The 13,246-nt window shown below is 40.2% G+C and overlaps 1 protein-coding gene across 1 annotated transcript in view; it reads right to left on the bottom strand.

The window, feature by feature from the left end:
• LOC110079722 (vertebrate ancient opsin) overlaps nt 1–13,246 on the bottom strand; it is a 45,004-nt gene extending 31,758 nt beyond the window's left edge. The window contains exon 1 of the mRNA XM_020795006.3: nt 1–13,246. This exon is cut by the window's left edge and continues 15,571 nt beyond it. The gene's annotated coding sequence lies outside the window, so the exon portion shown is untranslated.

Here is a 13,246-nt window from a genome sequence, read left to right as displayed (position 1 = left end):
TTCAATGTATTTAAGGGGTGGTTTTACCAGTTCCACTCCCCCAGTGAACTTCCATAGCTGACGAGATTCAAACCCATCACTCTACCTACTAGATCATAGTGTGTATCTTGAATTATTTATACAAAATCGCAAGTTCTAAAACTTCATAAATCAAATATCCTAATAATACATTGCTTTATTTCTCTTTGATCTTAAACATGATTTTAAGCTCATCATCTGTGACTATTCCCCATCCACCACACCAAAAGGTCTTTTCTCGTCAAGCAATACTATTTGAGAAGTGGAAGAGCAGCAACTCAACTGTGTGTGAGGGAGGAATCCCTGCTATAGGTGCAAACCGAGTCGGCTGCTTTAGGCAGCAAATACGGGTGTGTGTGTGTGAGGGAGCGGCACAGTGGGCAGTTCTAGTCATTCTCCCTGGCTCCTGGCTCTTTCTGTGTCAGAGAACAGAGTTGTGCATGTTGTATGTCTTGATCCTGTGCCCTCCAATAGGTATATAGACTGTTGCCCTCAAGTGTAATGGAAGACAGTGCCCACATGCCAGTGCTGAAACAAACGTCAGTTGCCAGCCCGGCTCATCTCTGCACATTCATCTTGTCCTTCATCTCCAGCAGCAACACATCTTGGTTTCTTAGCCCTAGCATGTGGTAAAGGGCATGTGTTGCCAGACAGTGCCCAAAATTTCACCTTCAGGAGCTTAAAAGAAAATGAGAAGAACACTGCCTGATTTTAAGGGGTGTTTTTTTTTCTTGCTTATCTTTGATGGATTTTAAATGAAACCTATGGATTATACAACCACACGAGTCAGAGGGAATACCACACTTTATGTTCTCTGTGATTAACTTCTGGTTGGGATTAATTACACTAATTAAATTGTTTCATGAGGGTTTCTTACAAATTCCTACACAGTTTGTGGATCCAGCTAATTTCAGTGGCAGGCAAATTCTTCATACAGGTGGTTACGTCTGCTTAATGGATCCCTCATTTATTCAATGAGATTTTCGGTTACATTTAATATACCCTGGTAACCAGAACAAGGTGAAATATAATTATGTCTAGGCATTTATATCTTCCATTTATGTCATAATGTATGCATTTTAATGTAAGGGTATAATTTCTTTGAGCTAAATGGGGGACCTTTTTAATGTGCTGTAAATTTGAGGATCTGTACTAAATTAGTAGTAATCTTGGTGTTGGGTTAGTTCTTAAAGGATCATTTTACATGTGTATTGATTTGACTATGTGGAGATGAAAGTAACACTAAATCACTAAAAGGTGATTTGAATTAAATTTTCATGAATGCGATTCTTGACCAAGGTAGGAGATCCACAACATAAAAGAAGCAGCTCCAGGTATATAATCTTTAAAGCCCTAAAATAAAATGCAAATGCAAATACATAAGAAGATTACTGTGTAGATTCTCCATTCTAGTGCCCCTTCCGCACAAATATATTGGAAATTCGACTACCTAAACCAAAGTGGCAAAGGCCTTCTCATCCTCCAGGGGAACAGCAGCTCCTGCCTCTCCAGCAATTCCAATCTTTCTCAGCCAAAATCTTCAATCACAGACCATTCTTAAGAGGCTGAAACAAATTGTCCAGAGGGCAATTGCATGTACAAATTGTCCAGAGGGCAATTGTACAGAGGGGTTGCATGTACAGACAGAATGCAGAACTAGAGCATTTGAACTAGACTATATTAAGAATATAGTGCGTCTGTTGCCTAGACATTTTCTATGAGTTGTACTATCACTGCCCCACAGAGAAAGTTCATGTGCTTGGTCAAATTTGAATGACTTTTCTACCTTATTTTCTCTGTTCCAGGTCAGTCTGTGACATTTTTATAAGCCTATGATTGTGTTTACAGTCAAAATAAAAACCTATAATGTAAACCTATGGCATTTATCATAAAAGCTTATTAAAATGAGCCTCAAGTGGGACAAAATATATGTATCTATATGAAAGTTGTTGTTATTGTTTGAGTTCACAGTATTTAAGATGGAAGGTCAAAGGTTTCTAACTTGCCAGCTGTGAGTGGGTCTATGGGCTATATCAGGCGATGCCTAACACTGAGGAGACCCAGCCATTTATCTGCAGCCACCCTCCTGCATTCCTTCTTGTAACAAGGACCAAAGATACAGCTTCCTCCTTTTCTCTCTCCCATCCTACCTACTCTTTCACATCTGCCTGCTGAAGAGAGTGTTCTCTTTTACACAGTTGTGTGTGCTTGTGCACACTTTTGTGCCTTTTTGGTTGGCCTAATAAAGATACCACCTTAGCATGTCCTTTGGAAATGATTGTACCATGGAGCCCTCTTGTGGAGCAAACTACATTTTGTCCTAAAAAGTTCTGTAGGTGATGTTCACCCATTGACCAGATGCTCATTTCATGAAACAACTCAATTATAGACAGTTTTTCTAAATGAACTATGCGACATGGAAGGAAGAACAGGAAAATGCAAGCCAAACTAGAATATGTTTCTTATTTGCCAACGTTGTTCTCCCAAAGCAGGTACTAAAAGGTTTCAGAAATGGTTAAATTTTTTTGTTCAAATGGTTTCAAAAGAATGAATTGGGCACAGAAATATTAATTACAATTAGTAAAAATCTCTGTATTAACTGAACATGGGTAGAAACTAACCAAACATTTGGTGAGCTATTTCCTTCTGCTTCAACTTTTTCTGTTGTTTCGCATCTTCTTTCCAGAAATCCCAGTGTTATATCTCTGTGACCACTTTTTCCTTCCTGCCCTTAGATTTGTGCCACTATGTGCTAAAATAATTGCACAAAAACATAGATTTCTCTTACTCTTCCCCTTCTGTTTTTCAGATGTACGTGATATTAATGGTTAATTAAAAAATTTCACAATTCTCTGTGTAAGCATGTGTGTACAAACGTGGTTAAACATCTGCACACATTGTTAAACAATATTTTATTTGTGGGGGTTTTTGTACCTTTAAATGTCTCTAGAAAGGTCAAACCTAGACAGTATCTTAAAATGCAGAGACATCACCTTGTCAACAAAAGTCAGCATAGTCAAAGCTATACTTTTTTCCAGTAGCAATGTATGGAAGTGAGAGCTGGACCATGAAGAAGGCTGACCACTAAAGAATTTATGCTTTGAATTCTGGTGCTGGAGGAGACTCTCGAGAGTCCCCTGGACTGCAAGGGGAACAAATCAATCCATTCTAAAGGAAATCAGCCCTGAGTGCTCACTGGAAGGACAGATCTTGAAGCTGAGGCTCCAATACTTTGGTCATCTCATGAGAGGAAAAGACTCCCTGGAAAAGACCCTGATGTTGGGAAAGTGTGAAGGCAAGAGAGGAAGGGAATGGCAGAGGACGAGATGGCTGGACAGTGTCATCGAAGCTACCAACCTGAATTTGACCAAACTCCAGGAGGCAGTGGAAGACAGGAGGGCCTGGCGTGTTCTGGTCCATGGAGTCATGAAGAGTCAGACACGACTTAACGACTAAACAACAACAATAACAGAATCGTCCAAAGATAATGAAAGATGGCATATAATTCAGTGAAAGATTATGAAAAAAAAAACTACAATGGTTGGTCAAGGAAAATACATAGAAATTGATTTGTAAATCCCACAACACAGATATGCTACCATCTTGAACTCATCTGATCATATTTGATTTTGGAAGTTAAACATGGCCAAGCTTGGTGAGAACTTGGAGGGGAGACCATTTGGAAAATGCCAGAGATCTCCATGTTGGCCTAGGAAAAAAGCCATTGTCAGTCAGAAGAAAGGCCTGACACAGTCAGCTTATAATGTTTTATAATTTGTTATCAATAAGGTGGCCAGATGCTGCTTGCATTTTTAATAGTTTTGTGGAGAACAAAATCTTCATGACAAGGAACACCTCTTGAAATTCCTTTCATTCCACAGTTTTTCATGATGCAGGAGCCTCTTCCACGTACTGTATTTTTCCGTGTATAAGATGCCTCCATGTATAATATGCCTCCTACTTTTCTAACTCAAAACTAAGACATCTCAGTGGGGCTTAGAAACAGGCAGGGGAAAGGGATCAAAGCAATCCCATGGCTGCACGATTGCTTTGATCCCTTTCCTCCTCGTGCAGCTGCAGTATTGCTTTGATCCCTTTCCTCCTCCACTTGCTAAGCCTCACATGGGGCTTAGCAAGTAGAGGGAGAAAGCAGGGATCAAAGGGCTGCAGGATTGCTTTGAACCCTGCTTTCCCCTCCACTCAGTTTTGTTCTCTCCTCAGCTTACTTCCGTGTATAAGATGACCCTCAATTTTTAGTCTAAAGATTTTAGACAAAAGTGTCATCTTATCCATGGAAAATATGGTAGTTGTCTGGAGGCAGGACCGTGGGGGTCCTTCCATTGGACAAGCTGTCTTATGGCTCCTCCTCGCTCTCAGAATTGTCACCTACTGACAGCTATTTCACCTGCCTGCAGCAGAGGGAGAGAGGGGACAGTGGGCAGTGGGATGGTTGGGTACATGGGAGGAGGAGGTTAGCATGCAGTTGGACACAACATTTTCAATGGGAGGAGGGTGGAATTGTGCATCGGGAAACAGATAGACAAACTCTGATGTCTCAGTATAAAAGTTGTTCCATTTTGCCTACTTTAATCTCTATCGGTTTCCAACTGCACAATCTTTTTTCCAACTGCACATTTTGTGCTCGATTGCACACTAAATACTAAAATAAAACAAAAAGTAAAATAAAACAAATACCTGTACCAACTCACCTGGAAGACCATGCACTCTCCAGCAACTACATTGGCATTGTTATTGTAAAGTTCATGTAATTTTAAGAATTGAAGCCTGGATTTGTTTGAGTTTTCTTCTTCTTTACCAAAAAAATGTGTGATTAACATAGAAAATGGTGAAAAGGTAAAAGGAAAGGAAAATGGCACATTGTTAAGAAAGCTACCACACAATGCTGGTGCATATACCTAGCTTCTCTCAGAAAGTACCTTTCTATGAGTAATTTGTTCCTGTTAGCATTGAAAGGCCCTTCCAGTTGCTATGATTATAATTGCATTCTTTTAAAAGAACCTAATACTTTACTTTCTTGTTTTTTAAAAAGGTAACCGCAAGGGTTCCTTTATCATTAATCGAAACAAAATCCAAATGCTGCAAGCTGATAGACTGAGGTACAAAACACACAATTCTCCCATGGTTTTCATCATTGTGTCAGTACCAACAGCAGAACAAAAGCTGGCACTTGCACCATGTAGTATTCTTCCTCCATCCTTCACTGAGGTTAAAAAAACATATACTTGGTAAAGTAACTAAAATATAGCTTGGAAATTTTTACTTTTTGGGGTTATATAACTCCAGAATTGCTGCTGGGTTTTGGATAGTCCTGAAATTGAATTTTTGGGCCCTACTAAAAACTGCAGCTATGCCATACAATTTAATGAAGCTACCCCTCATTAAATTGCTATCACAGTGTGACCATGGTATCGTTGTTATGGGTAAGGCAATTACAAGTATCTTCTATCTGTAGTACATTACTTCCAAACTCTCAATTCTGTCTGTGGACCAGATGGCACCAAAAGTAGAGCAAAAGGGCCTGATCCCTTGGGAACATCTCAAGACCTCCCCATCTGTTAATGCAGCTCATGCAAGAGTTGGCAGTGGAGTCTGCCCTGGGCAACTAGAAGTCTCTGCGTGCCACCTTCTTTTCAAAAGGTGGCTCATTAATTTTGTTATTATTTTGCTGGCAGATTCAAGAACACTAACAAAGTGTCTCTCCCCATTCATTCAGCAAGTGAGAATCAATGGATCCTGCAAACCAGCTCCCTATTTATTGGCAATTTCTGGCTGAAGCTCCTGCTATAGTTTATCAGTGAGAATTAGAGAGGAACCTATTGGGAACACTAATGGCTTGCAGCCAAGCACATCAGTCTAATTAAAATGAGGACACACTATTTCTTCGTTTGGGTTACAAAAAAGAACAGTGGCATACATCTTAAGAGGGTGGGGGAAATTGCATGTTCTGTTCTCTCATTAGAAGTGAGAAAGTGATTTGAAATGCGAACAAATCTGTCCTGAGGGGACCTGGAAAAGCACTTATCTTGGCCACATGTCTTGCTACCCAATCAGATGAACACTTCTCACCAACAACGTCTTCTCTTCAGCTGGAAAATATTTGAAGGCCTACTCTTGGAAGTGTATTAGGCTTGTGGGTTGAGGGCCAGCTCTACCAATAGGTAGAGTGAACCACAGCCAGCAGATTTTGGGTGCCACGCAGATTTGTCAGTGGATTGTTATTTATTTATTATGTTATTAGTATGTTTTTATTGACATGGATGAGAAAATGCGTTTCTGGGCTTTCTCTCCCTCACGTGCAAAAATAAAGTGGCTGGCTTTGAATACTAGCTGCTTTGACTTGGATGAGTAGAAGGCATCATTTGTGCCTTTGCCTTAAGCAAGAAAATACCTTCGGCCAGCCCTGCAGAAGTTCAATGCACTTCAGTGTCTTCAGTTGGGAAATACCTATAGACCTGTTCTCAACAAGCTTTTCAGAAAGGTATATCCCTTGTTTTGTTTTTTAAAAGCCCTCAAATGTCATTGTTATGCTCCAAGGTATATAAGTGGGAAACTGACTCTGTGTTATTATTATGATTTATAGCCAAAGATTATATTTCAGTGTACAAACAGGGCCGAACCTACCATTAAGCATCTTCCACAGAAAGAAGATGCTGGAAGGCAATGCTGACAACCTGATGGTTGTTCCTCCTAGACTCCTGTCAGTTCCCCCTGTCAGTATACAGAGCTATTACATCTATGCCACATTATATTTCCTGGAGCTCTTCAATTAACTTCACTGCCCTCAGTTGTGGTAGTGACCACCACCCTACTGAGATTGACAAGGTATGTCTTCTAGACCAGCCACCTTCTGATCCCAGATTGGGGAAGGGCATCCTCATGTCTATGCCACAGGTGTCAGGGCGATTCTGCAGGAATACAACATTTACTGTTCATCTCCACCATAATTCCGCCAGCTTCTCTTGGCCTTTTGCAATACAAGTCTTGGCTTTGTGCTCTCTCTCATTATATTGCAACTGCATGATATGTGTTTTTTTCAATATCATGCAAAACATGACATCATTTAACATGGAAAGTTTTATACATAAAATCCAGTTTGGCAAAACTACTTTTGTAACGACAGCAGTTGTGCAAGTGGTTTTCCTCTTTCGCTTGCTGTCTCTTGTGCTATCGTTTGCTCTCCTGGCAGACAAAGGGAAGAATGATGGATTGCCTGCCAATAATCAGGGATAGTAAGAATTGTTTGCATGTTATCCCTTTTTGTATAGGCCAGTAGGATTCTGCCCTAAATATTGTACAAACCCACAAACTGACATACTCAATTCTGTTTCACATCAGTGGCAAGTAAGAGGGAAATATGCTGCTTTGGAACATAGCGGTTCCATTTCACTGTCAAAAGGTAAGGTCTAAATGTGTGTTGGCCATTTTAGGGATTGGAGACTAAAAGAACAGGCAGCACAGCTCCCTGTAAGGTGAAAATTTGGGTTTTATTGAATATATATATTATGTATTAAATAGATTGGTAAATATGAAGTACTCAAACCTTTGGAAGTAAGATTTGCTTTTGACATAGGCTTCACAATCAACTGTATAATTCTATTGCCCTATGTTTCTCTGGGTATTAGACTGAATGTAAGGGTAAAACTAAGAGCTCTTAAAACAAAACAAAACAAAACTTGAATAGCTGCCTCCAAAAAGATGCCAAACTACTAACTCCTATGGGTGCCAAAGGCCATGCATGTGTTTTTAGCTGGTAGAATCCAGTTAAAAACTTTCTCTAAATACTATTTTGCCTGGGAACTGTGAAAAATGTGTACTGTATAAGCAACGGTGGGCCCTCCTCCATTTCCAGATGCACACACAGCGCCTTAAGCAAAAAGGAGAATTAACTGGGAGCCACGAATTAACTAATTCCAGAACAGTCTCAACTACAGAATCAGCAACCAAGGGGCCAGTGAACCCCACTGGCTCTGCCTCAGTTTCAGTCCACTCTGAACTTCCAGTTGACAGAGCTGGGGTAAGAGGGTTTCTGTCTTCTCTCAATGGCCACTGCCACAAAGTGCCAAAATTGGAGGCCTTGAGGAGCAAGGGCCAATATGTCAGGTTAGGTCAGCTTATATTTGAACTTCCCCTAAGAATCCTACAAAATTTCATAGATCTCCAGGGAAAAACCAGAAGCCTGTGTTTTTCCTACCTGTACAACAGGTTAACATCCAGAATGAAACCAATCACAGAAAATCATATCAAAATTCATCTACATCTCAAGACATAAATCTTTTCACTGTTGCAATAATTCCAGGCAACATCAGCTTGTCTAATTTGACAAGTTTATTTATTTACATTGCTTCTATGTTCCATATATACAAAATACTTCAAGTTAAAATGTATTGAAAACAGTCTTACAATTGTGAGTAAAAAATGTAGACACAAATGCTTAAAAATACATGAAAATCAAACTTAGACTGTAGGCAAGTAACTTGAGCCAGAACTCAATTCAAATTATAAGAGCTAAAGTATAAGAACATATCAAAAATAATGTTTTAAGTTACATTCTAAAAATGCAGGAGCTTATAGCAGAGACTACATCCTTTAACACTTCAGTAAAAAGTAAAGACATTATAACTAAATATATTTAGTTGTACTTTAAAAGCATATTTAAAATAACAAAAGATTTTAAAAGCAAGGATATATTAAAGAAAATAACGTTCTTAGCCTCGAAGCGTATTGCTTTCCTTTCCTTCTAACTGTAAACAAACATTGTCTGCAGGTTGTGTAAAGCCAAATGCTTAAAAATCTAAGAATCCTTTTTTGAATGGGAAATTGTATTGTTGTTGCATAACTCTAAAGTGCTAAAATCTACAGCATGCTGTCATTATACTGTACTGATAATGGATTTTGTTTTGACTAACAGATTTTGCAGAACTTACACAAGGATACTCCCATAGCATCAAAGATTTGAAAACCTCGTCGTTGTCGTTGTCGTTTAGTCGTGTCCGACTCTTCGTGACCCCTTGGACCAGAGCATGCCAGGCCCTCCTATCTTCCACTGCCTCCCGTAGTTGTGTCAAATTCATGTTGGTCGCTTCGCAGACACTGTCTAGCCATGTCATCCTCTGTCATCGCCTTCTCCTCTTGCCCTCACACTTTCCCAACATCAAGGTCTTTTCCAGGGAGTCCTCTCTTCTCATGAGATGGCCAAAGTACTGGAGCCTCAGCTTCAGGATCTGTCCTTCCAGTGAGCACTCAGGGTTGATTTCCTTTAGAGTTGATAGGTTTGTTCTCCTTGCAGTCCAGGGGACTCTCAAAAGCCTCCTCCAACACCACAATTCAAAGGCATCAATTCTTTGGCGGTCAGCTTTCTTTATGGTCCAGCTCTCACTTCCATACATCACTACAGGAAAAACCATAGCTTTAACTATTCGGACTTTTGTTGGCAAGGTGATGTCTCTGCTTTTTAAGATGCTGTCAAGGTTTGTCATCGCTTTCCTCCCAATTGCTATGAGAAGCTGATGATCAGAGCCGCAGTCAGCTCCAGGTCTTGTTTTTGCTGAAAACCTAAATTCCTATAAAGCCTTGGATATTGTAATACAATGGCACTGAAACTATGAAGAGTGCCAATGATCAGACACACATCAATCTATATTTGCAAGTTGAAACCAAAACATCATTCCTAGCTGCACCTTGAATACACTTTTGTTTTCAAAAGTTGCTTTTTCAATACCCCCTTCGTCATTTTTAACAGCATACATACAACATTTCAAATCTTCACCATTACACCTGCAGTAATAACAAGGCTCATTGCTCTGGGATTCCTTGACTAGTGGCCCGAGTGTGCACCTGGGATCACTGCTGCAGCTGGAAAAACCACTGGTGCTATTCTGGTCTCTTCCTTCTGCAGCATCATAGCAGCTGGTACAGGGACAGTCCCCAGTTTCCAATCCAGGTTGGCAACAGTGTTCCTGGTGATGGTTGGGGTTTCAGCAATACCTTGGACAGTGGGGTATACTGGAGCAGTGGGAAGTACTTTTGGCCCCGGCCCTGGAATACTAAGAGTAACAACAACAACAAAAAAACCCTTATTATATTCTGACCTACTACTTTCCTGAAAGTTTAAGGAAGATGGATAAGCACCTCCTGCATCAATATCCACGGATCACAAGAAACAAAGCAGTACCAGATGGTCTAAAAGCAGAAGCTCCTTGTCTGGAATGGGAAAATCCTGAAATTCTTGGTCCCGTCTTGGCTCCTTTTGGGGTTTTTTAAGTGAATTGATTAAAATACTCCTCCAGTTTTCGTGGACCAGATTCAGTGGGGATTGCTATTCCCAGAGTGGATAGAGAGGAGCGAGTGGCATCTGCCTGCCCTGTAGATATCACACGTGGAACAGCTTCTCAAAAATATGAAGTGGCAACCTGAATTCTGCATGAAAGGGACTGGATAGACAAGGAATCAGATCCAGACCTCTTAGAAGTGACACCATTCAAACCCCTGGGCCTGGATTGATGGACACCTTGGTACCGTTTCAGTTCATCTCATATTAAAAAAAACTGAAAGGAAATTCTCACCCATGGGCATACAACCTGCCTATGTCAGAACACGGAGGTTGTGAATACCCTCCCCCATCACATACTTCGCTGTCCCAAAAAAAGCTCTGCCTGTCAGATATCTTGCTTTCATAAACCTGAATCCTTCATAAGTTCTTGAATCTTTGCCTGGACAGAAAAGAAGAGAAGAGAAGAGGAAAGGAAAGGAAAGGGAAAAGAAAATGGAAAAGAAAAGGAAATATAGCCCTATCTTTTTCTCAGGATCTATTCTTGTAAAGAATAGATATTTAGCTCAAGGGGTGATCAAGACGGCCCAAAACATCATTGGATGTTCACTCCCCTCTTTGGAAGAATTGTATAAGAACAGATGTAAGAGGAAGATATCTAACATACTGAAAGACTCCTCTCATCTGGGATATCAGCTCTTTAAACTATTACCATCAGGAAGGAGATTCAGGGTATTGAAAGCAAGGACAAGCAGATTCAAGAATAGTTTTTACCCAAGTGCAGTATTGAGTTTAAATGCGGGGCCATAGGTTTTTGGTGGAATTTTAATTGCTGAGAGAAAACGGGGTATCTAGATTTGGATAGTGAAAGTTGTGTATATTTTAACTTTTTTTTGTAGTGTTGCCCAGTTTTACCTTGGGGAAGAACACCTCATTTCGTTGCACCCACTTGTGAGCGCAATGACAAATAAATTTCTTATGTCTTATGTCTTATGTCTTTATCTCTACAGCAAAGAGAATATGCTAGGTAGTGGACATTGGGTAAAAGCAGTGAGATCAAGCAAACACCATTAACTAGTAGGCTTAGGTTGCTTGAAGGTTGGATAGTAAACTCACTTCCAAACAGATATACAGCAATCAAGCTAGCAAAGAATTTTTTTAAAATCCATTTTAAAAATGCACTTACTAAAAAACATCAGCATCTCTTGGGTTTCGTGTTCCAAGGTCCTATTGCAATGCATCAAGGTATCCAGCAGGTGGCACTATGTGCACTGTTTTATTGGTTCTATTAGTTTGCTGTTCAAAGGACATCACATTGGTAGTCTATAGTAAAGCAATTTCAGACCCTGAAATTTTTGTTTTTTTGTGATAAGGAAGAAACAATTGTGCTACTTCACTTGTGAGTGCACCAGTAATATTCCTCATTCCCTACTACTCTATGCTTTAAAAGTGCTTCTTCCTTCTGGATATCTTAGAAATAAAACAAACCACTCTTGGCCAACTAGATTTTTAAAAAGTTATACTCAGAGCATTTTTAATCCACTTAAATCACAGCAATATCATGATTAATGGACTTTTTTTCCTGCTCTTCTGATGCTAAAGACATTGGTCAATATTTTCTTGGAAGTTCCAATTAGAGTAGACTCATTGATACAATGATTTACATAAGGCTCACTTGCCATTCAGCAATAGCTTCCATGAATCTACTTTCTGGCTGAGACTGGCAATAGAATAGACATTTAAATGGGACTAAGTACTATTTTGTTGAAGAAAAGGGCCAACACATTTATTTTGTTTTTAACACATGGAACAAAAAAAAACATAATTGATTACAATGGTGTAATAGGTTCCCAAATGATGCTATAATGGTACATCATGGAACATTACTGTCATTCAGTTGTGTACACAAGGAAATTGAGATAGTAGCACTATTTTGGAGATAATGCGAAGCGGCCCTGGTTTTGACCCCAAAATCAAACACAGGATTTCAAGCTTTCTCACACATGGGAAGCAGACAGAAATCTTGCAGTGAAAAGAACATAAATGTCAGCTACAGAAATTTAAACAATCATCTCAGCAGAGACTTTTTCCTGCACTTAACATGAACAAAATGGAAAGAGAGGCCATGGATGTTGTGTTCAGTCTACATCTAGTTCAATGCACCTGCAGCCTCTCTTGTTTATTTTTGCAATTCCGTTGCTGCCCTGTCGAGAAATGATCTTGTACTCTAACTTCAAAACAAGGCACTTGAAGAGTATGTGCCTTGGTTTTAAGCCAAATCACATTCCTGGAAGGATAGTTTGGCTTTAAAAAAAGGTGGCACAATCCCATGTCTTTAGCTTTAAAGAGAAACTGCAAGGGGGGGGGCACCACAATTTGGCTAGCTGGTGCTCAGGACTTGACACGGGTCCTTCGTCTGGACAGATGGGCCATTCAATCTTATGCATATTTACTCTCAGGTAAAACCCTTTGGCAGTTGGGGCTCTATAGGATGTGTGTGTGTGTGAATACATTGTTGGATAAGTCCAGCATTCCAGTTCTTCTGGGAGCTTTCTTAGCACTGCAAGGGTTTCTGTGGATCCAATGCAAGAGAGAGATGAAAATCTCTCTGGAGGTTTCGGAGTGACTTTTTTTTCTTTGTTGTTCATCAGAGTGTAACTGACACACTGTCTCCGTGGTCACTTTCCAACTCAATGTTAGTTTCACTCACTTCCCTATTGGCTGATCCTAGTATAGGCGCACCACTGTGAGAGGTTGCAGGAAGTGAAACCATCAGGAGAATGGGAGACCCTTCTGGCAGGGCACGCTTGGTGTAATACAAGAAGAAACTCCAGGCGTTTGGATCTCACCCTTAGGGAGCCTTCGGTGGCTACACAGGAGAGAACTTTCTCTGTCACTGCTCCCAGAACTCCAGACCCCCCTTCCACAAGCAGGCCAGTC

Source organism: Pogona vitticeps, chromosome 3 (assembly GCF_051106095.1).
Source record: "Pogona vitticeps strain Pit_001003342236 chromosome 3, PviZW2.1, whole genome shotgun sequence".
In the NCBI taxonomy this organism is placed as follows: domain Eukaryota; kingdom Metazoa; phylum Chordata; class Lepidosauria; order Squamata; family Agamidae; genus Pogona; species Pogona vitticeps.
Note: the sequence above shows the minus strand (reverse complement) of the source record. Positions and strands in the feature narration are given on the sequence as shown.